Here is a 22864-nt window from a genome sequence, read left to right as displayed (position 1 = left end):
CCTCAGACCCCCCAGGACCCCGCCATGGGAGGAGATGCCTGGCACTGTCTGTCCCCACCTAGGAAGGTCACCCACTGACAGACCTTGCCAAGCCACAGTCCTCATCCGGAAAACGGGGCCATCAATGTCCACCTCCCAGTGTTCTCAGGGTTCGATGAGGTTCCGCTGAATCTGGGGTGGGGTCTTCAGAGGACGGACTTGGAAACTTCGATCATCCAGATTATTGGGGGGACAGTATGCGTTTGGCAAGAGGAAAGGGGTGCGGAGAGGGTATTCCTCGCAGAGGGGTGGTCTGTGCGAAGTCAGGGAAGAGTGACGCGGCAACAGTGAGGTCAGTGGCTAGCAGCGCAGGCACCGGCTGGCCTGAAACCTGTTAAATTCTCAGGAATTCACGGCTGGTTGGCCATCTTTAAAAGGTGAATTATATAAGTTGACAATTCAATAAATCCTATTATAAACAAAGGCGATAATTTCTCGAAGTTCATCACTTCCTAATTGGGTTGCTATTATCTGTTCTTTCGGGATTATTTACCTCCGTCTGGCTGTTGGAAATGCCCTACGTAAGGCGAAGTACTTCTCAGTTCTCCCCCAAATGCCTGCTCAGAGGTGTCCTGCCGATGGCTGGAATCGGTCAGGGTGAGTGCTTACACCATGGAAATTGGCCAAGGCTGCAGGCCCGGCCCGGCCAGAGCCCGTTGTTACTCATTGCCAGCACACCACCCCCAAGAGGAGCAGGACTCACCAGAGACAGCTTGAGGCCTAGGCGGTGGGCACTGCTGACGTCCCCGTCGACAGTTGTGGCTCCAGGGAGACTAAGTCACTTGCTCCAAGCCCTGACCTTCCATCGTCCTCTTCCCACAGGGAGACTGGACTTGGCCTTTGAAGAAATGGAGGGAGAAGGAGCCTCAAAGGAGACGAATGGGCTCCCTCAGACCCAGCCCCGCCGCTGGCCTCACAGCTGGGACACCATGGGGACGAGGACCCAGACAGCACCCCCGTGTGAGTCCCCTACCTGTCTGCCCGCAGCAGCCCTGCCTGGCCCGTGGCCTCCTTCGCTCAGAGGTGCCTGCCCGGAAGCCGTTTCCAAAGCCCACCTGCCAGTGCGTTTCGCAACCCGCCGGCTGCGGCTCGGAGGCGGCGGGAGTGTGAATACACGTGTTCCTGGCACCTTCTCCGGGTCAAGGCTGCACCAGACGTGGCTGCCACGTCCTCTCCAGCTCCCCGGTGGGCGGGCGCCTTCGGGCTGATGTCCCTCTTCCTGGGCCTGAGGGTCAGAGGGTCTGGGTGCGTGGACCAGAGACCTCCGAGGCTCAGGGGCCCTGCCGTGCGCGGGGGCTCTCCTCCAGGAGGAGGTGGGGTGGAGGTGAGCTCACCCCAACACGGTGCCCTCCATTCTGTGGGGAACCTGGAAGGCAGGTCACGGGGCTGAGCTTGGAAGGGGAGCCGAGCATCCAGAGCCTGTCCCCCTCCTGTCCTGCAGGTGAGAGAGCTGAGCAGGAGGGAGGCCACTGCCCGAGGTCATGTGTGATCTTAGGCCTCTTCCTCTCATAGCCACGGACTGAAAATGGCTTCCATTCCAGGGAGAAAAAGAAGGAGAGGGCTCTTCATTGTTTACCATCAACCAGCACAGAACAGCCTCTTCCCACAGCAATTCAAGCAGCAACCTGTGGGTGTGGACGTCAGTTAAGAGCAGGGGCTCAGAGAGGTTAAGTAGGATGCCACTGGTCACACAGCAGGGAAGGGCTGGTCCTGTAAGTGAAGGGTGGTGCAACCCCAAACCAAGAATTCAGAGACTTAGACTGTGGCCTTGCTGGGGATTCGGCCAGGTGCTGTGCCGATGGGGCTTCAGTCTCCCTTGGAGCTGGCAGGGTGCCAGGCAGAGATTAGCGAGAGGGTCTGCTGGAAGGGATGGTGGAGAGAGTATGAAGGAGTTGGGGGCTGGGCAGGTCGGGGGAGGTGTCCTCTGATCCGCCAGGCCTGTGGACCACGGCCCACCTGTGCACCCCCCTGCGTGTGGCTCTGGGCGCGTCCTCCTCCACGCAGAGGCGCATGCATGTGGCCTTACGGCTGCTTGAACGCACACACCTCCCCAACCAGGTGCTGGTTCCACAGGGACGTCTGTGCACACACAGTCATGTGAATGATCATACGTGCACCTGGGCAAACACACACCCTTCCCTGACCCCAGCAAAATATGCCACCAGGTAGACACGTTTTTCACCTCCGGGACTTAGCTGTACATGCCACACCTGACATGGTGCTGGAGGCCTTCCAGCTTCGTCTCCACCATTCCTCAACCAAGATGGACGCTCCAGCAGCCCTGGTCCAAGCGGTTGGCTTGGCCTGGAGCACCTGGCTCTCTGGACCCCTCCTCTAGGAACCCTTCCTAGGACCCCCAGCCCGGGTCCAGGGCCCTCTGTGTCTGCGCCCTCCAGGCCGCCACAAGACTGCCTCCCTCCCCAGACCCCCTGAGGGCAAGGGGGAGGCCCTGTTTTGATATCCCTGGTGCCTGGCACTGATTAGTGCCCAGAAGGGGTTGTTGAGTGAATGCATGTCGGTACTGAGCCCACACCTGTCCCCCCATCTCCACCTGCCCCCCTTTGGGCAGAGCACCTGGGTTCTGGGCGTCGTCTCCCCTGGCTTCCCCGGGCCTGCCCTTGCCCGCCCAGCAGGGTGGGACCCAACTCCCAGACGTCTCCTACCTCCCTGAGCGGCCCAGGCAGGGGAGGGCTAGATGGGGAGCTTTGTGGGGCTTCGGCTGGCGGAGTGGCCGGGGCAGGAGCAGGGGCAGGGGACACCCCTCTGCTCACTGTCTCTCTCACTCCGAGTCCTTCATATCTGGCCATTTCTCCTGCTGGTGCCTCAGGGCCACCCCTGGGACAGGCTATTTTGTCCCCGCTGCACAGAGGTATAAGCGAGGCTGGCAGTTTGGAGAGGCCACCAGGCAGCTGGAGGTGGGCGTCTGAGCTCTGACCACTCACAGCCTGCGGGGGAGGCCAGGAGGGGAGGTGGCTGGGCAGGCCCAGGGGTGACGGCCACGTGAGCCACCCTCGCCACACCCGGTGGCCTTACTCGCCGCTTCCCTGTCCACTGCCACTCCTCCGCCCTGGGCACCCACCCTCAGGTCCCACAGGCATGTGACAGGCACACTCTGTCTGTGTTCACACCTTGCACACCCATGCACACTTGCCTCAGCCCCTGCTCTTCAAGGCCAGACAGGACCCACGCAGACACACTCGCCCTCATGATGGTGGTCTTCCTCGCCCACCCTGCATGTCCCTGGACACACGGGATTGACAGGCGTCACTCCCTGAGCGGCACAGGGACCCCAACATTCGTAGCACGCAGGTGCCCATGGCTATGTCCCCTGGAACCACCCCTCCAGCCCCTGGTCACCGCCCCAGGGGTGCCGGCCTCTCCAGTCCCTGGGCCACTGGGTGGGCAGGTGTTCCCTGCTGCTCGGGCTTGCCCGGGGGTGGTGACACACCCTGGCCCCGGTGCAGGGCGGGCAGCACTTGTGTGGGCAGGACCAAGATGCTCGCGCCTGTGGGGACCTGCCTGGGTCTGGTGCCAGCACGGTGGCCGCTCCCTCTCCTCCCAGCCATCAGGGCAGCCCGTGGCAGCCTGGAGGTGCCAGCCGCGCCTTCCCGGAGCACCGGGAAGTCCAGGTGGGCGCAGATGCAGGCCCAGGCCAGGGGTTCGGATCCCAGCCTCCAGTCCTTCCCAGGCAGCACGTTCTGAGCCTCGACCTCCCCCTGTGTGCAGTGGGCACCCTGACGACCTCCCTGGGGGCGGTGTGGGAAACAGGGGTGACATCTGCCATCCAGGACAAGGCCTCCCGCCAGCCCGGCCAGGGGCCTCCTCCCCCTGGAGCCTGGTCTTAGGCCCCGGCTGCTGGTTCAGGCAGCTCGGCTGAGCTGTGAGGCCCGCCCTGCCATTCGCCAGCTTAAAGGACCCACTGTGTGACTGTCGGCAGCTTAGGAGGTTTCTGTCACCAGAGGGAGACGCCCAGTCCTTCAGCTGTCACCTCCCTCTGCTCCCCCCCCCCCCTCCACCAAGGGTCACCTTCTGCCTCTTCTGACGTCACCTGGGGGAGATCACGCTTGTGTCTCGCGGCCCGGCCTCTTAGCGTGGTGAGCTCAAGGCCGCCGTCCTGGTGGCGGGGCTGCCAGCCTCCTCCTTCCTAGGGCTGTCACATGGATCCCCCATTCCTTTGCCCCTTTGTCTGTGATGGCCCCTGGGGGTGGTTTCTGTGTTTCCTGAGTGTGAAGTGGGCCTCGCCTGCTGCCCACAGCCTCTCCCGCCCGCGATGTTAGCCTCTGGCCTCTCCACCAAGCTGGGAGGCAGGAAGGCCAAGGTTGGGGAACAATGGACGAGCAGGGGCTCTCTATCCAGGCTGGGCTTCTGGAGGCTGGTGGAGGAGGCAGCTGGCCTCAGGCAGGTGGGGTCAACCTGTCTGCCCTCCTGTACCTCCCTGCCCTCCCGTCCTCTCCCCTCACTGCCTAAGAGTGATGGTCAGAGTGTCCCCAGGCTGATACCCTGGCCCACAGAACCCCAGCGGATCCCAAAACAACCTTGAAGTGGATGTTGTTTGCACACCCAGTTTACAGGCAGGGAAACTGAGGCTCGGAGTGTTGAACGACTTTGCCAAGTCATGTGACTGCGAGGGCAGGGTTCAAATCCAGACCTACCATCAGGTTCTGGGAGAACTGGGTGTGTCCCAAGTTCCTGCCCAGGCCATCGCCCTGAGTGCCACTCCCACCCCAAAGCCACACGGCTGACTGAGTTCCATCCAGTCCGACTTGTGCCCAGGTGTGTGTCCGCCAGAGCTGGGGAGGCTAAGGGGAGAGGCCGGGGCAGGACCTTACTGAGATTTATTAGGTGCCAATCCTGGCGTGGGCCCCAGAATCCAGACCTGAACAAGACACCGTCCCTGGAGGCTGTCAGACGAGGTGGGGGAGGGGCAGACCAAGGCGGGTGGCATGGGAGACCTGGGGACGGGGCAGGGGTGGCGGTGGAGGGGAGCTTGGATCCAGGCCGGGTGGGGGAGAGTTCCAGAAGAGAACCGAGTGAGTAGAGAACGAGGGAGAGAGCACAGCAGATTGTGTAGGTGACAGGAGATTATAGGGGCGGAGGACACTGGACCCTGAAGCCTGGGTGCCAGGCAAGCTTGGCCCTTCCTCTGTTGGCAATGGGGAGACATTGAGGATTCTAGCGCAGCCACTTGTGCATTTGGAAAGCGCTCAGCAGCCCGGGCCAGCTTGGGCGGAGCCAAGGCTGGGGGGGGCTGAATGGGGGATCCTGGGGGGCGGGTCAGAGGTGGCACTGACTGAGAGATTCCTGCAGGACTGGTCAGGGGCAGCGGGGTGGGTGGAGAGTTTGAAAAAAAAAATCGAGGAGGTGAATGGGAAGGGAGGATCGGAGGCAGAAGTCAGGATCCTGGGGCCTGGGAAGAGCCCAGGGTTTTCAAACTGACGCTCCCGGGAACCTGTCGGGTGCAGGCTTGGGGGGCCGCGCTCACTCTCCACACGCGGGGTCTGCAGGGGCCGCGACGGGCATGACGGTGGGGCTCTGCTGAGCAAACGTTCTAGGGAAGAGAACTGACCCAGGGTGGCAGCCAGCAGAGCCGGGTCGCCTTGGCATGGGGGTTGGCATGCGGAGGAGCCTGCCGGTGGCCCCCTGGGTCTGTTCCCCGTCAGACCTCTCAGCTGGACAGCGAGGACCGGAGCCTGACGGTCTGGACGAGACACCCCAAGGAAAGAGGAGAAGCCAGCAGCAAGAGCTGGCAGAACAGACACGGCTGCGGGGACCGAGTGCCCAGGACCTCCCTCGGCCTCGTGCGGAGGCCCAGCGCAGCCAGGAGTTAGGATGTGCCCAGCCCGGCCTCCTCTCCCCACCGTCCCCGCCGGCAGCACCCACCTGCCTGCTCGGGTTGCTGCCCGCAGGGAGGGACCCGGCCGTCCCTCCGCAAATCCTGAATTAATGAATCCCAGGAATCTGTTCCCTGTGAACAGCTTCTTCTCTGGGGTTTTGGTGAGAAGGACGGGGATTAGGCCCTGGCAGGAGGGGCACCTCCTCCGGGGGGCTCAGCTTTCACCCCCGGAGAAATATGAACTGCCCCCGGCCCCCACTCTCCGTCCCCCTCGCACAATCCCTTGTTCTTACACGAAGCATTATCTGCCTAATCCCCGCCCTGCGTCCTGGGGTGCGCGCCGCTGCTCCCTGCTGCCGCTCCCGGTCCGGGGTGTCCAGGGACAGCCCCCCTCGGCCCTCCGGCCACCGCGGCTGGACCATGGGAGACCGGGAAATGGCGGACCATGGACAGGCCCCGCCCGGCACCGTGCCTCACACACCCATGCACACTCTCACACTCACGCACACCCCCACACTCACACCCCCACCACACTCACAAACCCACACTCCCATTCACCCACACACCCACACGCATACCCCCACACTCACACACCCACACACATCCACACACCCACATCCACACACACTCACTTACACACCCACCCACACTCACACTCTCACACACTCGCACTCACACACTCACACACACTCACACATCCCCACACTCACTCACACACACCCACACTCACACACTCACACTCACATTCCAACACACCCACACTTACACATGTGCACACAGTCACTTACACACCCACTCACACTCACACCCACACATTCACTCACACACATGCACACACTCACATACTCACACTCACACCCACACATTCACTCACACACATGCACACACTTGCACACACTCACATACTCACACTCACACCCACACATTCACTCACACAATGCACGCACTTGCACACACTCACATACTCACACTCACACCCACACATTCACTCACACAATGCACGCACTTGCACACACTCACATACTCACACTCACACCCACACATTCACTCACACACATACACGCACTTGCACACACTCACATACTCACACTCATCCTCTCATATACACTCACAAACTCACACACTCATACACACGCACACACACGCACACTCACACTCATCCTCTCATACACACTCACACTCACTTGCTCTTACATGCACACCTGGGCAGGGCTTCGGGTTCAATGGTGTGATTGGAGTGGGCGGTGACTGGTGCCTCTGTCCCTTGCTTAGTTCTGAAGGTCAGCAGCGCCCGTGTGGGATGAAGGTCACGGTGTCACCTGGGGTCACTAGGCATAAACGTTCTGTGGGCCCCTGGCAGGAGGTGTGGCCACACAGGCCTGGCTTTGAATCCAAGCCCCAGCGCTCACTGGCGGAGTGGCCCAGGAGTCTCCTTATGTATAAAATGGCCGCAGGACAGTGTTCTCCCCTGGGGGGAGGCCGGGAGCAGGTGCCGGGCAGAGCTCTTGGGGGACAGGCTTGACAAACGGCCGTGGCTTATTACCAACAGCCACAGTCCTGCCTCTGTGACCTGGGGACGCCCTCGTCTCAAGCAGGCCCCACCTGGGTCTCCCTGTGTGCGGGGAGGACCATCCCTGCCCAGCTCCACCCTGGGCCTCACGCGGCCCCACAAGGACCCTGTCCTTGGTCACTCGAAGCCTGGGGGTGTCTCCCGGGCATCCTCTGAGCCCCAGGTGGCCACGAGGACCCCTGTGGGGGATTGCCTGATGGTGGGCAGAACGTGTGGGTGACAGGGATGGTGGTCAGCAGGGAGAGCCAGGCAGGCCCACTAACAGGACCCTGGGGACAGACCACAGACCACTCCAGCCAGGGCCACTGGTCTGCCCGACTGACGCCTGCTGCAGCCCAGGGATGGCGGGGAGGCCCTGGCACGAGGCTGAGGGGCCAGGGGCTCTGGGCGCAGCACACAGATGTCCAGGTGGCCAAGTGGGGGGGTTGGCAGGTGGGAGAGGATGCTTGGGAGGCCCTGGGGGGCGGCCAGGCTTCTGAAGTTCAGGAGGGATGTGCTAGGGACTCCCCTGTCCCCTCTGAGAGCTCAGGCAGCCCCCCCTCTGGCCTGTCCTGCAGACCTGAGGGCTCAGGAGTCCTCACCTCCCCGTCAGGGCGCTGGCCAGCCATAGACTTAGAGCTCTCCTGTCCCTGCCTGGGGATCAGCTCGCCTTCGGGCCCCTCCTGGGGGGACAGTCCTGGCTCAGGACAAAGTGGCCACTGCACAGGGAGAGTTCTGTGCCCAGCCGGGGGCTGGCGGAGGGAAGCCGGAGGCCCGGGTTCAGGCTCTGCCTCCCTGGAGCTCAGTTTCCCCTGTGACCCACACCCAGGGCACACAAAGGGGCCATGTGTCCTCGGTGGGCAGCCAGGGGCGGGCCGGGTGTCGCTCTCGATGGGCTTTATTATGTTTCCTTTTTAATTACAATGGTCCCGGCTCCTACAAGGGCAGCTGTTGTCCTGGGCTTAGGGGAGGGCGGGCGGGAGGCAGGGCCGCGGGTCTGGGGCTGGAGGGACTCCGCAGGCCAAGGCAGCCCTCACGTCCCCAGGGAGGGAGGCGTGGGGACGCGAGAGAGGGCACAGTCTAGTAGCTGAGTCCCCGCTCTGTTGCCACACTCTGGACTCCTGACCCCCTGTCCCCTGGACTGGCTCCGTGTTCTGGGTTCTTCGTCCCATTCATCAACAGGTTCCCGGTCCCTGCTCTGTGTCGGCGCCTGCTCTAGGGGCTCGGGCACATCGGCGACACAAGGACACAGCTTCCCTGTCCTGATGGGGCCAAGGGACTCCTTTGTCCCTGCCCTTTGTCCTCGAGGCTTCCAGGAAGGTGGGGTTGGCACCCAACCTGCTCTTAGGGACCGTGTCTGTAGGGGGCAAGGAAGGAGCTGTCCAGGCAGGAGGGCCTGGGGGTAGGAGAGGGACGTGGAGGAGGACACGGAAGTCTTTAGATGACAGGTGAAGAGCAGCTCCCATCTTACAACAAACCTCATATAAGATTTGTAAAAATTGAAGTCTTTTTTTTTTTCTCCCTAAAAACCAAAGTGCCTATAACTGCGTGTGGCATAATTGGGAGGCCGAAGCAGGAGGCTCTCAAGTTCAAGGCCAGCCTGGGCAACGTAGGCCCTGTCTCAAAATTAAAGAGCTTTTAAAAAAGGGCTGAGGGGTAGCTCGGGGGTGGAGCGCTTGATGCGGGAGCCCGGGTTCCATCCCCAGCACAAAATATGGAGAGCCGAGGGAGGGAGGGAGGGAGGGAAAGTCTGGACTCAGACAGACGCCTCTGCTGCCCCCAGGTGTGTGGCCCCACAGGAGACCCCCACGGCTCCATCTCCCCCTGCCCCCTCCTGGGCTCTTGAGAGGACTCCTGCAGTGAAGACCAGGAAGGTCAGCTGTGGGGCAGTGACTCCCGGCCCCCGGAGCAGCTCCTACCAGGAGGGAGACTCTCACCGTGAGGCCCTAGTGGCCCCCACCCTCCAGACACCCGCACCCTGAAGCTCTGACCCCGCAGTGCAGGATTGTCCCCAGTGAGGTCCTCACACCCAGCCTCCCCCTGGCTCTGTAGGCCCTGGCCAGACGCCAACCAATTCCCGCTGCCTCAGGACTCCTGGGCTGCCCACCCTCGGTCCTGGCCTCTGCAGCCCCTTGGCCGGTCCCTCTAGGTTGCAGGGACCTGGCACTGCCGAGTCTTGGGGACATGGGGGGCTGCTGGACTGAAGCAGCTGGGACCTCGCATCAGAAATCTCAGCTGTGCTCCTGGAGCCCAGGGTAGGGGAGGGCCCTGGTTTTGCCAGTCCCACCTGCAATCCCACCCTCTAGTCCAGAGGAAGAACTCTGCTCTCCTCACAGAGCTGTTCTTGGACCCCCTAAATAAAATAGCGCACCCCGTTCTCCCGCCTCCCGGCCCCCGCTGGCATGCAGCACCTGGGCTCCTGACAGGTTCTGGAACCTGACCCCCAGGGTCAGAGCTTGCTGACCCCTGGAACAGGGACTCTCAAAGAGGAGGACTTGGGTCTGTTCACGCTGTGTCCCAGGCCCTGGGTGAGGAAGAGCACGTCCCCCACTTTACAGATAGAAAAACCGAGGTTCAGAAAGGGCAAGTGACTCTCCTAAGGCCACACAGCAGATGGCGTTTCCGTCTCTGCAATTCTTCGGTGTATACTCACCCGGCCCCTCTCAACCCCAGGTGTGGCTTCCATTCTCCTGTCCCCACAGCCTCCAAGGCAGGCCGTGTCCTCCAGAGGGAGGCTGTGATTTAAGGCTCGGCCCCAGTGCTGCCGGGCGAGCGGGGAGCAGGAGGAGCAGCGTGAGAGGCCAGCGCTTCCCGTCCTGCCAGGCGGCCCATCTGGACGGCACGGCTGCAACCTGATCTGGGGCCCGAGAGCCGGGCTATTTCGAGGGTGGCACCAGAGGCCCAGGCACCCTGGCTGGGGGCAGGGGTGTCTCCTGCCCCTGCCACAGCTGGGACATAGGTCCTGACCCATGAGACAGGTCCAGGGTGGGCTGGGTGAGGGGGCCGGGAAGCCTGTCCGGGCACATTGGTAGGCAGACTTGGAGGGCAGTGCCAGGTCCCACGGGGAACCTCCCTCTCTCCAGGGGCTGGCAGCTTCAGGATAACAGGCAGTGACAGAGGAACACACACCAGGGTCTTTGTACCAGGCTGCCACCATCTTGCTGTGTGACCTTGGACAAGTCATTCTCCCTCTCTGGGCTTTACTTTCTTCATTTGTAGCATTTGGACACCTCAGGTCTTATCCAGCCCCGGGGTTCCATCATCTTGGCTAAGAAGGAAACAATCCTCGCTCTCTGAGCTTTTAGGAACGAGGGCATGTTCAGCAGTCTAGGAGCAGAGGAAAGTCCTGACTCTCTAGGACTCTACGGCTTACGACGGCCACGAGGATGGCCTGGAGGAGCGCACTGCCCAACCCTGGGAGTCGGAATGCCTGGGGTGGAGGACAGGACGGGGGGTCAACAGTGGACACTCTGGACTGCCAGGTGGGCTGGCAGGGCTGGCCCACTGTGGTCCTGAGCCACAGCCAGGAGAGTGGCCGACACCCCGCCTGCCCCCCGCCTCTGGGCCAGACCCCACCCTGCGGCCGCTGTTGGCTCTCTTGGTGACAGTGCACGGGAGCCCCTGAGGACAGCTGGGCCACACCCCTCCCCCACAGCCTCCTGCCAGCGCTGGCCGCCTTCCTGGCCTGGCCTGGGCCCTGGAGACCGCCTTCCCGGTGTACTAGCCTCACTGCGCCCTGCTGAGCCTGGGCTTCTGGGAGGACAGGGAGACTGGGCGCGGCCTGGGCACCGTCTGGGGCTGGGGGCAGGTGGCAGACACCCCAGGGATCCATCCACTGTGTCCCATGCCACAGACTCATGGCTCTTTCTGTAGCCCGGCTGCTCATCTGTAAAATGGGGACAGGGATGACCCTGCGGAACAGTGGGCAGCGCTTGGCAATCCCGACGGCCACAGGAGTCGCCAGGGTAGAGCCGGGGATGCTGGCAGGGACGCAGGCCCCGTGGGAGAAGGAGGAGCTCTCCAGGGAGGAGCCTGGGCCTGAGCTCCCCCAGGGACTCCCTCCCACAGTGGCAGGGCCGGGTCTCAACCATGACCTTTCCCTCCCGGTTACAGTTTAGAAGGAAAACCCCGTTTATCAGGCCACGCAGGGCGGGATCTGGGTGGGCCGAAGGAGAAATTCCATACCTGGGGGCCTGGGGGGACCTGCCGTGCCTCGAGCCCTCCCGAGACCCTGGCAGGTTAGAGGTGCTGCAGGGCACATGGGAGTCCCCAGAGTGTCTTGGGGCCACATTATTTCAGGTGTGTGTGTGTGTGTGTGTGTGTGTGTGTGCACGCGCACAGGGTCTATTTCTAGATCAAGTCTGGCTTGTCTGCCATCTCTAAGCAGTTTTTATAAAATTGAATCTATTCTGACTCACAAAGCGTTCGATGTGGCTACAAGAAATACTTACAATTCAAAAGGACGATGATAAGAATTTTAAAAATCAGAAGTTCCTATGTTGCATGTGGACTAAAGGCGTAGCTCTCCAAAAAGCCAACGTAAACCTTTCAAAACCTCTGGGCTCGGCCTCCTGGTGCCGGGGAAAGTGCCGAACCATCGGCAAATTGCTGCACGGCCCTGAGCGTCTGTTTCCACCTCTGGAAGTTGGGAGAGTCGTTCGGCTGCATTGCTGTGCGGGGGCGCTCAAAGGACCCTGCAAGAGGCTGGTTTGGCACTTGGCATACGATCATGTCCCAGCCGAAGGCAAGGGGCCAGGGAGAGGCTTCTGGCCAATCTGTGCTTGACTGGCACAGGGGCGAGTGGTCAGACAGAGGTGTGGCCTTCCGCGTGGGTCAAGGTTCAAAGTTCAAGTCCAGTTGGGAGCTGAGAGAGGGCTGTGGGCATCTGGGTGGGCTTGGGGGGCTGAGGGGTGCCTGCAGGTGAGAGGAGAGGAAGGGAGGTGACACTGGGACGGGGCCGGCTGCGTTTGCCTAAAAACGGGGAACAGGAGTGGAGGGGAGAGAGGAAGAGGGAGGGGACAGGTGATCTCAGCCACCACCTCCTCTCCAAAGCCTTCCAAATCCTGCAGGGAAGACACACGGTGACCCCCACTTTGCAGATGTGAACACAGGCCCGTCCAGGGCTCTGCTGTTGACCTGGTCACTCCGTCAGTGGGGAGAGGTGGGGACGGAGCGGCTTGGTGGGAGGCCCCGTTAGCTGCGGGACGTTGGGGGCATCACAAACACTGACCGGCTCCCGCCCTCCTCCAGAATGACCCAATAAAGACCTAAAACAATATTGAGAAAGACCAGGCCGGGGAGCCGCGGCAACAGGGCAGAGCCAGGAGGTGACAGAGCTGCAGGAGACCCTTGTCTCCACGCAGAGCCCTGCTGTCCTCGCGGGCTCCACCAGGGCCCCCTTCTCAGGGAGGGTCACCCCCGCAGCCTCCTCTGCAGGTTTTATTGGGTCCTTAATGGGCTTCTCCAGACCTGGCACCTGCCTCCTTTCTGTTCTAATAAAAGGCGGGTGCCCTGGGGGTGGAGCGGGGTGGCGTGAGGGGGCTCTGGCTCGTGGCCACGCGGGGGGACACATTCCTGGGACTTGACTCACAGGGAAACGTCTTCGTGTCTCCTCAGCGCTGCCCTGCAGCTGTGGCCACATTCCTCCTCCCGTCCCCTCCCTCTGGCGGAGCTGCCCCTGAGGACCCAGCCACCCCGGGCAGGGGAGACGGAGGCCGGAGGTGGAGGCCGCCGAGCCAGGGAGGGAGGCTGTGTCACGTAGGGGGCGCTCTTGGCTGGGCAGTGACATCGAGCAGGGGTTTGCTTTCCCGGTGACACTCCAGTGGTCACAGCTGGCGGTCAGTGTGCCCTGCTGTGCGGTTGCCATGTGGACAGTCCAGGCTGGGGTGTTCCTGAATGTTCTGCGGCACGCGGTCACCCTCGCAGTGGAGGGCTGCAGCAGCCCCAGGGCAGGGAGAGCTGGCCGGGATCCCCAGGCCTGGGCCGGGGTGGGGTCAGGGTCCCTTCCCTGGCTCTGCCCGCACTCTCTGTGGTGGCCTGGCCCTGACGCTGGAGAACCCGTGAGGACCCTGTTTCAAACCCTGGCACTCGGGGACCCCCCAGCCCAGGTAGAGAGCTGGGGGGCCTGTTTGGATCTCGGAGAGGAGCAGGCGGGAGGCCAAGAGCCCTGGACCAGGCGTCCTCAGCCCCGGCTCTGACCAGCTGGGGACTTGCAGACAGGGGTACCCACGTCCCTGGGCCTTGGTTTCGTCCTCTGTCTCGGGGCACCTTGAGCTCCAACCACCCAGGACTCGGCTCCTGTTCCTCGTGGGGGAGGGCGAGCCCCCGCCCAGCCTGCTCTGTCCTCTGTTCATGGACAAAGCCTCGCTGGCACTGCCATGTCACTTTGCCCGCGTTGTCTGTGGCGACACCCGGGGCTGAGCACCTGCGGCAGAGGCTGTCTGGCCCTCGAGCCCTAAAATGCTCTCTATTCAGCCCCACGGACACGGCGCCGACCTGCACCAGTGGGCGGGTCTCAGGGTCAAGTCCTTGGCCCGGGGGGCACGGGTGGAGGGACAGTCACTTGGGCAGGGGGCAGGCGTGTTTCAAAGGGCCATCTTTCCAGTGCGCAAGCCAGGATCTCAGACCGGGTCCTCCTCCTCCGCCTAGTGTCCCCACGTGTAAGTGGACATGGCCGCACCTGCCTGGCAGGGCGCTGAGTCCAGGCTGGAGGGTAAGGAGAGAGCCCGAGCCCGGGCCAGGCCGCGGAGCCGGGTTATTTATGGGTTTCCGCGGGAGGGGGCTGCGGGCCTCAGGCCGCGTCTGACCTGAATTCTTACACTTACAGGAAATTAGAGCCCCGAGAAGCAGGTGCCTGGTGATCCAGCCCTCGGGTGGCCGGAGGGTGACGTGGCTGGGGGCGGGAAGGGGGGCTGGACGGGCTGCGGGCAGGAGGAGGGGCTGCCCAGAGGGGACAGGGCTCCAGTCCACCTTCCGGCAATCGAGGAAAAAGACGTCGCAAGGCCTGCTGTGACCTGGGCCCTCTGCCGGCTCTGCTCCGCGAGTCCCCATGACAGGCCCAAGGAGGGAGGGTCGTCCCCCCACTTACAGATGGGGAAACGCTTGGAGCTTGAGTCGGGGTTAGAACACCGGGAGGGTGTGCCACTCCGGTCCCCATGCCCTCTGACGAGTGCCCATTTGGTGGCCCTGGCCACGCGGCCTCCTGGAGGTCCGTGGAGGAGCAGTCGGGTGTGTGGCTTTATGGTGTCAGTCCCGGCGTGGAGGGGGAGGGTGCGTGGCCACATCTGTGAGAAGGTGGCAGGGCCAGGAGGGTCACACACCTGCAGCCACAGGCAGAGCCGGGGCCTGGACAATGACCTGAGGGCAGCAGACTGCAGGTGCCCCGTCGTGGGACCGACCGCAGTGAGGACAATAGAGTGGCCTGTGTGACGCTGCCCTGGATGATAGCACGTGGGGAGGCGGGCGTGTGTGTGCCGACGTGAGCGTGTGAGAGGATGGGTGTGCTTGCAGGGGACGCTCCTGTCCCTGGAGAGGCCAAGGACGTGTTCCATTTTGGAGACGTTCTTTATGAAAAAGAACATAAGTTTGCACATACTAAGCATCCTTAAAACGAGAACCCATTAGCGGGGCGCAGTGGCTCACGCCTGTGATCCCAGCAGCTCGGGAGGCTGAGGCAGGAGGATCGCAAGTTCAAAGCCAGCCTCAGCAACTTAGTGAGGCCCTGAGCAACTGAATGAGATCCCGACTCTAAATGAAAAATAAAAGGGGCCGGGGATGTGGCTCGGGGGTCAAGCCCTGGCTCAATCCCTGGTACCAAATAAATAAATGAAATGAAATGAGAAATGAAACCATAACAAATTACACAAATTAAGTTAAGCTCACAAACGTCCCCCAGCCCAGGAAACCGTCATGGCATCCGTGTCCATCAGCTCTGGTGAACCTCTCCACCCGATTTCCCTAGGGGGCTGGGGCCTGAGGGCTCGTGGGGGTGACCGAGGGTCACGTGTGCGAGGGCGTGAGCAGTGAGCCGACCGAGTGCCACCGGAGGCAGAAAAGGAGCGAGGCCCTGAGCACAGCGGCCTGAGAAGTGTCCGCCAAACGACTGAGAGAGAAGCTGTCCCCATGCGTCCGTGTTGGGGGACACTCGTGGGTGAGGGCGTGTGCGTCCATGTGGGGCCGGTACAGTCCCAGCCGAGGTGGCCGGGGCCGAGCCTGTGCTGTCCTCCGTGTCTTTCTCGGACGTTCTGATTTTGGGGACCCTTCCCTGGGTGCCCCTCAGGCTGTGGCCTCTGTCCCCTGTGGGGACAGGCTTATGCCTGGGAGTCCCAGCGCCTTCCCTGCTGCCCTGAAAGGTGGTGGCTCAGCCCAGGAGGGGCCCGGCGTCCTGCGGCGGGGCTGCAGGCTGTGCCCAGACCCTTCCTTGTGCACACACGTGGGGAAACTGAGGCCTGCGGCCCTGAGGGGCCTTGGGTCAGACCAGGGCGGGCAGGCCCCGGGTCTCCCGGCCACTGGTCCCGATTCACCTGACCATCTTTGGACATTTGCTGTGGACGAACGTTGGGCCAGGCCGAGGGGTGAGGGGAGGGGAGGGTCAGAATCCTCTGGACCTGGAGCAGCTTCTAGAAACGCAGAGGGGTACGTGAGGGGCTCCTGGGCAGGGGCAGAGGGGCGGCCGCGGATCCGGGTTTCGGGAGGACCTGGCTGCTGTGGAGAGGGGCAGGGCTGTTGGGCGGGGACCAGCAGGGGAGGCTGCAGCCCACCTGGGTCAGGCGGGGGGCCTGGTGGGGGAGGGGCGGACTCAGTCCCTTCCCGGTCACCTCACCCCGTGGCACCCCAGACAGGTCTGTGGTGAGCCTGAGGAGGCGGAGGTGCTCAGCCAGCCCTGGCCCCCGGCAGCTGCCCTCCTGTCCAGCAGGGAGGTGGGCAACTCCGGGCCACCTAAGAAGGTAAGAAGGCAGGGCTGGGCAGAGGCCAAGGACAGTGCTCCACAGACCTGGCTGCCCGGGCTCCAGTGCTGTTCTCTGTGGCTGCGGCTGAACCTCTCTGTGCCCCAGACTGCCCATCAATGGGGATGCCAGCGGGAGTGAGCGCAGCGGGTCTGAGACTCACGCCTGACAGCCCCGGGGCCTGGCATGCCGTGGCTCTGCGTGTGATGGCGGATGGTCTCCGCTCCCAGGTTAGGGATCACCCCAGGTGGGGCCTCCTCGCTCCAGCAACCAAAGAGGGCTTCCTGCAGCAGGGGACCTGGGCCAGGGACAGGAAGACTGGCCTTGGGGTGGGAATCAGCCCTGTCCCAGTCCTGTGTGCCCTGGGCAAGCCCTGCCCCCTCGGAGCCTGCGGAGAAGCCCAGGGTGGTCCACGGGATCCACCTCGCACTCGATGCCCAGGCCTCATGGGGCAGGTGAGGTGGGGACTTCCTGCGGGGGAGGGCCCCTGCCAGCTCACCGTCTGGAGGGGCAGAGGCGGGGTCTGAACCCAGATGGGACACTCCACGAGGCCTTGCCTGCCCCTGGCACCCCCTTGTTGTTCCGTAAACAGCTGTCACCAAGGAAGGGGACCCAGTGGGGTTGGCCCGGCCTTACCATAGGCCCAGGTTTCACCGGGCACAGGTACGGGCACAGCATGGGCACGGGTGTGGGCCATCTGTCCGCTTAGCAGTGGGCAGCATCTCTGTCCAGGGCAGAGCTGGGAGGCCCTCGCTCGTCCCCCCACAGAACAGAGCCACGGCTGCTGAGGGTCCTGGGGGGCCTGGAGCTTAGGTCCAGGTGAGGTGCTCAGCCACAGAGGCCCCACTCAAGGACAGCCCCAGAGGCCTGGGGAGCAGGTGGCCCTCCAGATGCACCGTGCCCCATCTGCTCCGGGCTCTGGCCACCTCAGGGGGCACCACGGGGCGCGTGGGTGTTGCAGGGGTTCTGTTCCCTGTCCCCTGGCTCCGGCCCCCCTCTTAGCTGGGTTGGGGAATGTCACTTTCAAGTTCTCAGGGAGCAGAGACCCAGAGTCACTCAACAAACACCAAACTCAACAACCGCCGTGTGAAATCTGTGAGGCGCGGCGGGGGCAGGCGCGGCTAACCCCAGCAGCGGCGGGGAGAGATGCTCCTGCCTCAGCAGTCAGCCTGGGTCCGCCATAAGCTTGCCGTGTTCTGCCGTCTGCGACTCTCTGGGATTTTCTGGGACCGTGAGAGGCTGACTAACCACCTCCCCTCAGCAGCCGAGTCTTGGGTTCTCCGCTGCTGCCCCCTGAGCTGGGGCACAATGAGGATACTTCATTTTTTTTTGCAGCCAGGAAGTTCTTCTCACATCCGACCACCTCCTCTCCTGCTTTCTGTCCATTTCATAGGATTCCTTTTAGCCAACCTCAACTACCCGCAACCACTTCTGAGGTACAGACATACTGGCTGCTGAAAAATGACTGTTGTGGGCAAGGATGGAAGAAGGGGGCCAGCCAGGAGGGACGGTGGCCTGGACAAGGTGGCAGCTGTAGAGGAGAGAAGGTCTGGGCTCCAGCGAGGCTCCCATCTCAGCACCCCGATCCCATGCGGGGGCACCCGAGGATTCCGTGGTGGAACTGGGGCTCTTGGGTTTGGGCTCTGCAGTTTGCCTCCTGTCCCTGTGGGCCACCGAGAGCCGGGGGCTGCTGTGTGCCTGGCCACGTGGTGCCTGTTCACTGGTGACGCACCTCCACGTGGGCCGCGGGGCCTCGGCTCCTCGGCTCCCTGAGCGCGACCATCCGTTGTTCCCTGCAGGATCCCGACGGCAGGCACAGTGCCAGCAGAGACAGGCGATGGCCGGACTCGCGCCCTGCCCTGGAGCGCACCACGGCCCGTCGTCCACCCACCTGAGAGGGGCTGTGCCTGGCCCTGTGTGCGGGAGGCGGTGGAGGCGGGGCTCAGGGACCCTGGGCGACGGGGGCAGAGCTGGAAGCTGAAGCCGGCCTTTGCTGACCCCCGGCCTGGCCCTGTCCTCCCCGGGTCTGCACCCCCGCCCCCTCCTGCCCAGCGGTGAGTCAGATGGGGCTTCCAAGACCTTTCTCCTCATCCGAGATAAATATTTGTTTCTCCCAGTGTAAATACCCCTTCGTGTTTAATGAGGCGATCCCGGGCCATTTCCTGGCACGGCTCAGTGCCCAGAAGTCTCTTTCACTCGGGAGGGAACAGGCCTAGGAGGAGGGCTGCTAATGAAGGGACTCAGGACCTCTCAGCAATCCCTCCCATTCCCACATGAGGAAACTGCTGCTCAGAGAGGGCAACTGGCCCACCCAAGGTCACACAGCCAGAATTCAAACCCTGGTAGTCCAGCTCTTGTCTCAAGATTCTGTCCCCCTTCACTGCAGCTTCTCGTCATTCCCGGGTACTTTCTGGTCCTCCAGGCCGCGGTGCTGTGACAGCAGGCGGGGGGAGCACAAAGGTTCTGCCCTTCCCCCCGCTTGGCATTGCTGATGGCTGTGGCACTCAGTCCCCCGGGCACGGACCCCTGCCTGCCATCCCTGCTTGGAGTGATACTTTAATAAATTATGCTTTTATGTTATTACACGTGGAGCTATAAAAGCAGAGTGCGCGGCAGGGCTGAGGTAAGGCGTCCGCGACTTTGCAATTTCCTGGCCTGCCCAGGCCCCGCTCCGCGCCGTGAAGTTTTCATTAATGTGCGCAGGTGACGCCACGGGCAGCCGCGGCCGGTGTGCTCCCACGGTCGGCCCCTCCTGGACCTCCCTGGGCTGCACTGGTGCAGGGCTTCGTACCAACTGTGATTACAAAGGACACTGCCCCGGGCTTGGGTCCCATCCAGCTCGGGATGCGCAGAGCAAGCCACCAGCTGCCGTTGGCCTCTGAGGAGGCGAGCGCTGGCCGGGCTTCTGCCTGTGCTGGACTCTGGGCCTCGTGCTGGACACGCCCGATGGGATCTTCCCTGGACCTGCCAGTCACCCGTGGAGCATCGGGAAACGGGGCCTAGAATACCCACTGAGGTTCTATTGATTCTAGAAGGTTCCAGAAGGTGAAGGGCAGTAAGAAAGCCGGAGCCCGGATGGGTGATTGGACCACTTGTGGGTGTTCGTCTGTAAAGTGGGTGCAGGGGTGTGCGTGGGGGTCCAATGAGAACAGCCCACCCCACCTCTCGCTCCCGGGTCTCTTGGGACATCGTCCCAGAGCTGGAGACAAAACCAGGGCTGAAGTAAACACTCGAGGCCCGACAGCCACGGCGCCCGGCCAGCGGCTTCCATGGGCCAAACGCAAACCCCGAGCAGCGGGGGAGGCTGGGCCTCTCACAGCCACGGTGGGATTAGCTGAGATCGGAGCCCAGCAGATGTCCCCTCTCTGGACTGGGTGACTCACTTGCCTCCCCGGAGGGGAGAGGGATCCAGCAGGCCTGGCTGGGGCAGCTAGGGGCGGGACAGAGGTCGGGACAAACACAGTGGTCAAGGCGGGCGGTCAGGATGAGGGTGGGGACAGGACATTTCTGTTCCACAGAAGGAAGGGCTCTGAGAGGCCTGTGTTGGGGCCCGGGGGAGTGCACGGAGACGGGGGGAGGCCCCATCCAAGGGTGTGCAAGTGGGCAGCCTCCGGAGGTGGGAGGTTCCGGTCAGCACCTGGGGTCCAGGCGGACACCAGTTCAGATCTCTCCAGGAGACAGGCAGATGTTTTCTGGAAGGAGCCAGGGAGCAAAGATGTGGGGCTTTGCAGGTTCTACTGTCTCTGCCGCGGCTGCTCAGCCCTGCCGGGTAGCCACGCGGTGAGGATAGCCGTGTTCCAATAAAACTTTATTTGCAAAGAAAGGCAGTGGGGTTCTGAACTCTTCCGGCCATTGATTCATTCGCTGATTCGCTGATGCTAGGAGCGCAGGTCCTCACTGGCTAAAATAAGGAAGAACTAAGCCGGCGGGACGGTGCACGCCTGTAATCCCAGCTACTCAGGAGGCTGAGGCAGGAGGATTGCCAGTTCAAAGCCAGCCTCAGCCACTTAGTGAGACTCTGTCTCAAAATAAAAAAAAATAAAAAGGGCTGGGGCTGGGGCTCCGTGGTAACGTGCCCCTGGGCTCAATCCCCAATATCAAAAGAAAAAATAAGTTAAGTTAAAAAATAAAGAAGCACAAAAGGAACTGCAGATTGCCTACCTGGAGAGGACCTGTGAAATACACAGGGCTTGGTCCTGGTCTCCGGGGCTCTGCCAAATCTCCAGGACGAAGATTCAGAGAGATTCTTAATTCCTAGGTTCTTACCCAAATCCTCCTCGATTCCAGGTTTGCACTAGGAACACAACAGCAAGATGCTGTCCTTGCCCTCTGGGAGCCTGACTTCCCTGCGAGACCCAGACTGCAATGGGTGGGCTGCTCCGGGCCGTGTGGGGAGGGGTGGGGGACAGCAGGTGAAGCCTGTTTCAGAAACCGAGGTCCAGTCTGATTGGAGCGCAGCGTGTGAGCATCTGTGTGCGTGTGCACGGTGGCGGGCAACAGGCGTGAGAGATGGGCTGGATTCTCAAGAGGCTCAGAAACCTGGCCTTCACATTGAGAGCATCCGGAAGCTGTCACCGAGCAAGGTCAGGTTTGGAATTTAGAAGCACCGGGTTTGTAGAGAAACAGCCATTTAGATGTGGGCAGAGAGGGCCTCGGCCAGGGCTTCCCAGGGGAAGAGGTCTGTCGCCTGGGCCAGAACAGGTCGGGTGGCCCAGTTCCAGTGCAGGACTTTCCCAACCTGTAGCCCCTCCTCACGTTGGGAGCCACAGGTGGAGGGCTGGGAGGCAGTAGCCCTGTTTTCTAGAAGTCCGGGTGGTCTCGGCAGGACCTGTCTGGGACTCCCCCTCCTCCTGAGCTCTCCATTTCTATCTTTTCCTGCTTCCTGGGACTTGGGCCCTGGGCTAGGGCGGCAGTCAGAGCTGTAGGTCCTGACGCAGCCACCCCCAGGCCCCCACCCTGGTCACACAGCCAGCAGGCAGCCTCAGGTCTGACACCAGCTGGCTGTGTGTCCCTAGGAGAGCGTCTGCCCTACTCTGGGCCTTGGTTTCCTCGTGCATCTCACAGTTCTGCCCTCACAGTTCAAGCCCAAAGAAGACAGAGTGCCCGGGCTGAGCCCTTGGTAGTGATGATCAAGGGCTAATAAATATTAGCAACTAATAATTGTTATTCCTAATTATTATTAGATCAATGAAAAAAAATGATCCAGGGGTGAAGGCCATGCAGTGGGCCCCGTAGGAGGGATTGCAGGAGGAAGCCGGGGTCTGGCACCCAGCAAGCCCCGTGGTGAGTTTGGCCCAAATTAGCAGCTACCTTCTTTCCACTCACCTAATGAGCTGTGCTGTTTGGGGCCATTTCCTGACTTATTGAACTGCCACATGCTATAAAATGCAGATGACGGTGAAGTCCACACCCCCCGCGGCCTCGGGCATGGAGTGTAGAGTAGCCCACAAGGCTGCTCCTCCGTGGGAGGTGACTTCCTCTTTATGATCACCCAGGCCCCAGGGACCCCGCAGATGCGCCTGTGGTGGCCCCTTGACAGAACGCAGGCCTGGGCTCAGAGAAGTGGAGTGGCTGGGGCCAGGTCACACTGCCAGCTGGGGCCAGGTCAGGGAGGGGGAGTGGGGACAGAGAATCCTGGGAATGAACCACTGACCAGCCCAGCCTGTCCCCAGTCTCAGGCCTTGAGTTCCAAGTCCCTCCTGTCACTCCCTCCTGTCCCGGCCCCTGGCTGTTCCCCTGCCTTCTGGCCGGCCCTTCCTGCCCCACGGGGCTCCTGTCCCTGAGTCTGGAAACTTCCCTGGGCCTGGAAGAGATAAGGGGCGGCTATCCCAGGCCCTGGGCAGGTCACTTTGATGGTAGATTAGACAGTGCTGAAGCCCACCGGGGCCAATGCAGGCTGCAGGGACAGGGGCAAGCCCAAGGAGGGGACCCGCTGGCATCAGCCACCTGCAGGGAGCTTCCGCAGGCAGCTGGGCTCGGCAACCCCGCGAGCTGTCCCCTTTCCTAGGGGACATCCAAGCCGATTCTTCTAGACTCTGGTTCCTGCTGCCCAGAAGGGGGGCAGCTTCAGTCAGGTCCAGGCACCGTGACCTGGAGCTCAGGGCGTCACAGCACCTGCCAGAGCCTGCGGAGGGGCACGGGAGCTGGTGGACTCTGGTCTTTGCACTGGGCTGGGTGACCTTGAGTGGTGGCTTCCCCTTGGCTGCTCTGCAAAAGGGGCCCAGACTCTTCCTCACAGCACTGTGGGGGGGCAGGGGGCAATTCCAGGGGTGTGTCCGAGCCCAGTGCAAGGCAGACCTCAGGTGGCGTCCCCGCAAGCCCTGACCCTGGAGAGAGCCGGCACCAGCACCCGTCCCCACGCCCCGCCGTGCAGTGCCGGGTGAGCCTGGGGGGAGTGGCCTACGACACGTCCCCATGATGTTCTCACTTCGTCCCTCCATCCGCCCCAGAGGACAGGGCACAGATGCCCATTCTACAGACAGGAGGCTGTGGGCGTCA

The sequence above is a fragment of the Marmota monax genome, unplaced genomic scaffold, assembly GCF_021218885.2.
Source record: "Marmota monax isolate L192 unplaced genomic scaffold, Marmota_monax_Labrador192_F-V1.1 WCK01_AAM20220418_F8-fsc00008, whole genome shotgun sequence".
Taxonomy (NCBI): domain Eukaryota; kingdom Metazoa; phylum Chordata; class Mammalia; order Rodentia; family Sciuridae; genus Marmota; species Marmota monax.
Note: the sequence above shows the minus strand (reverse complement) of the source record.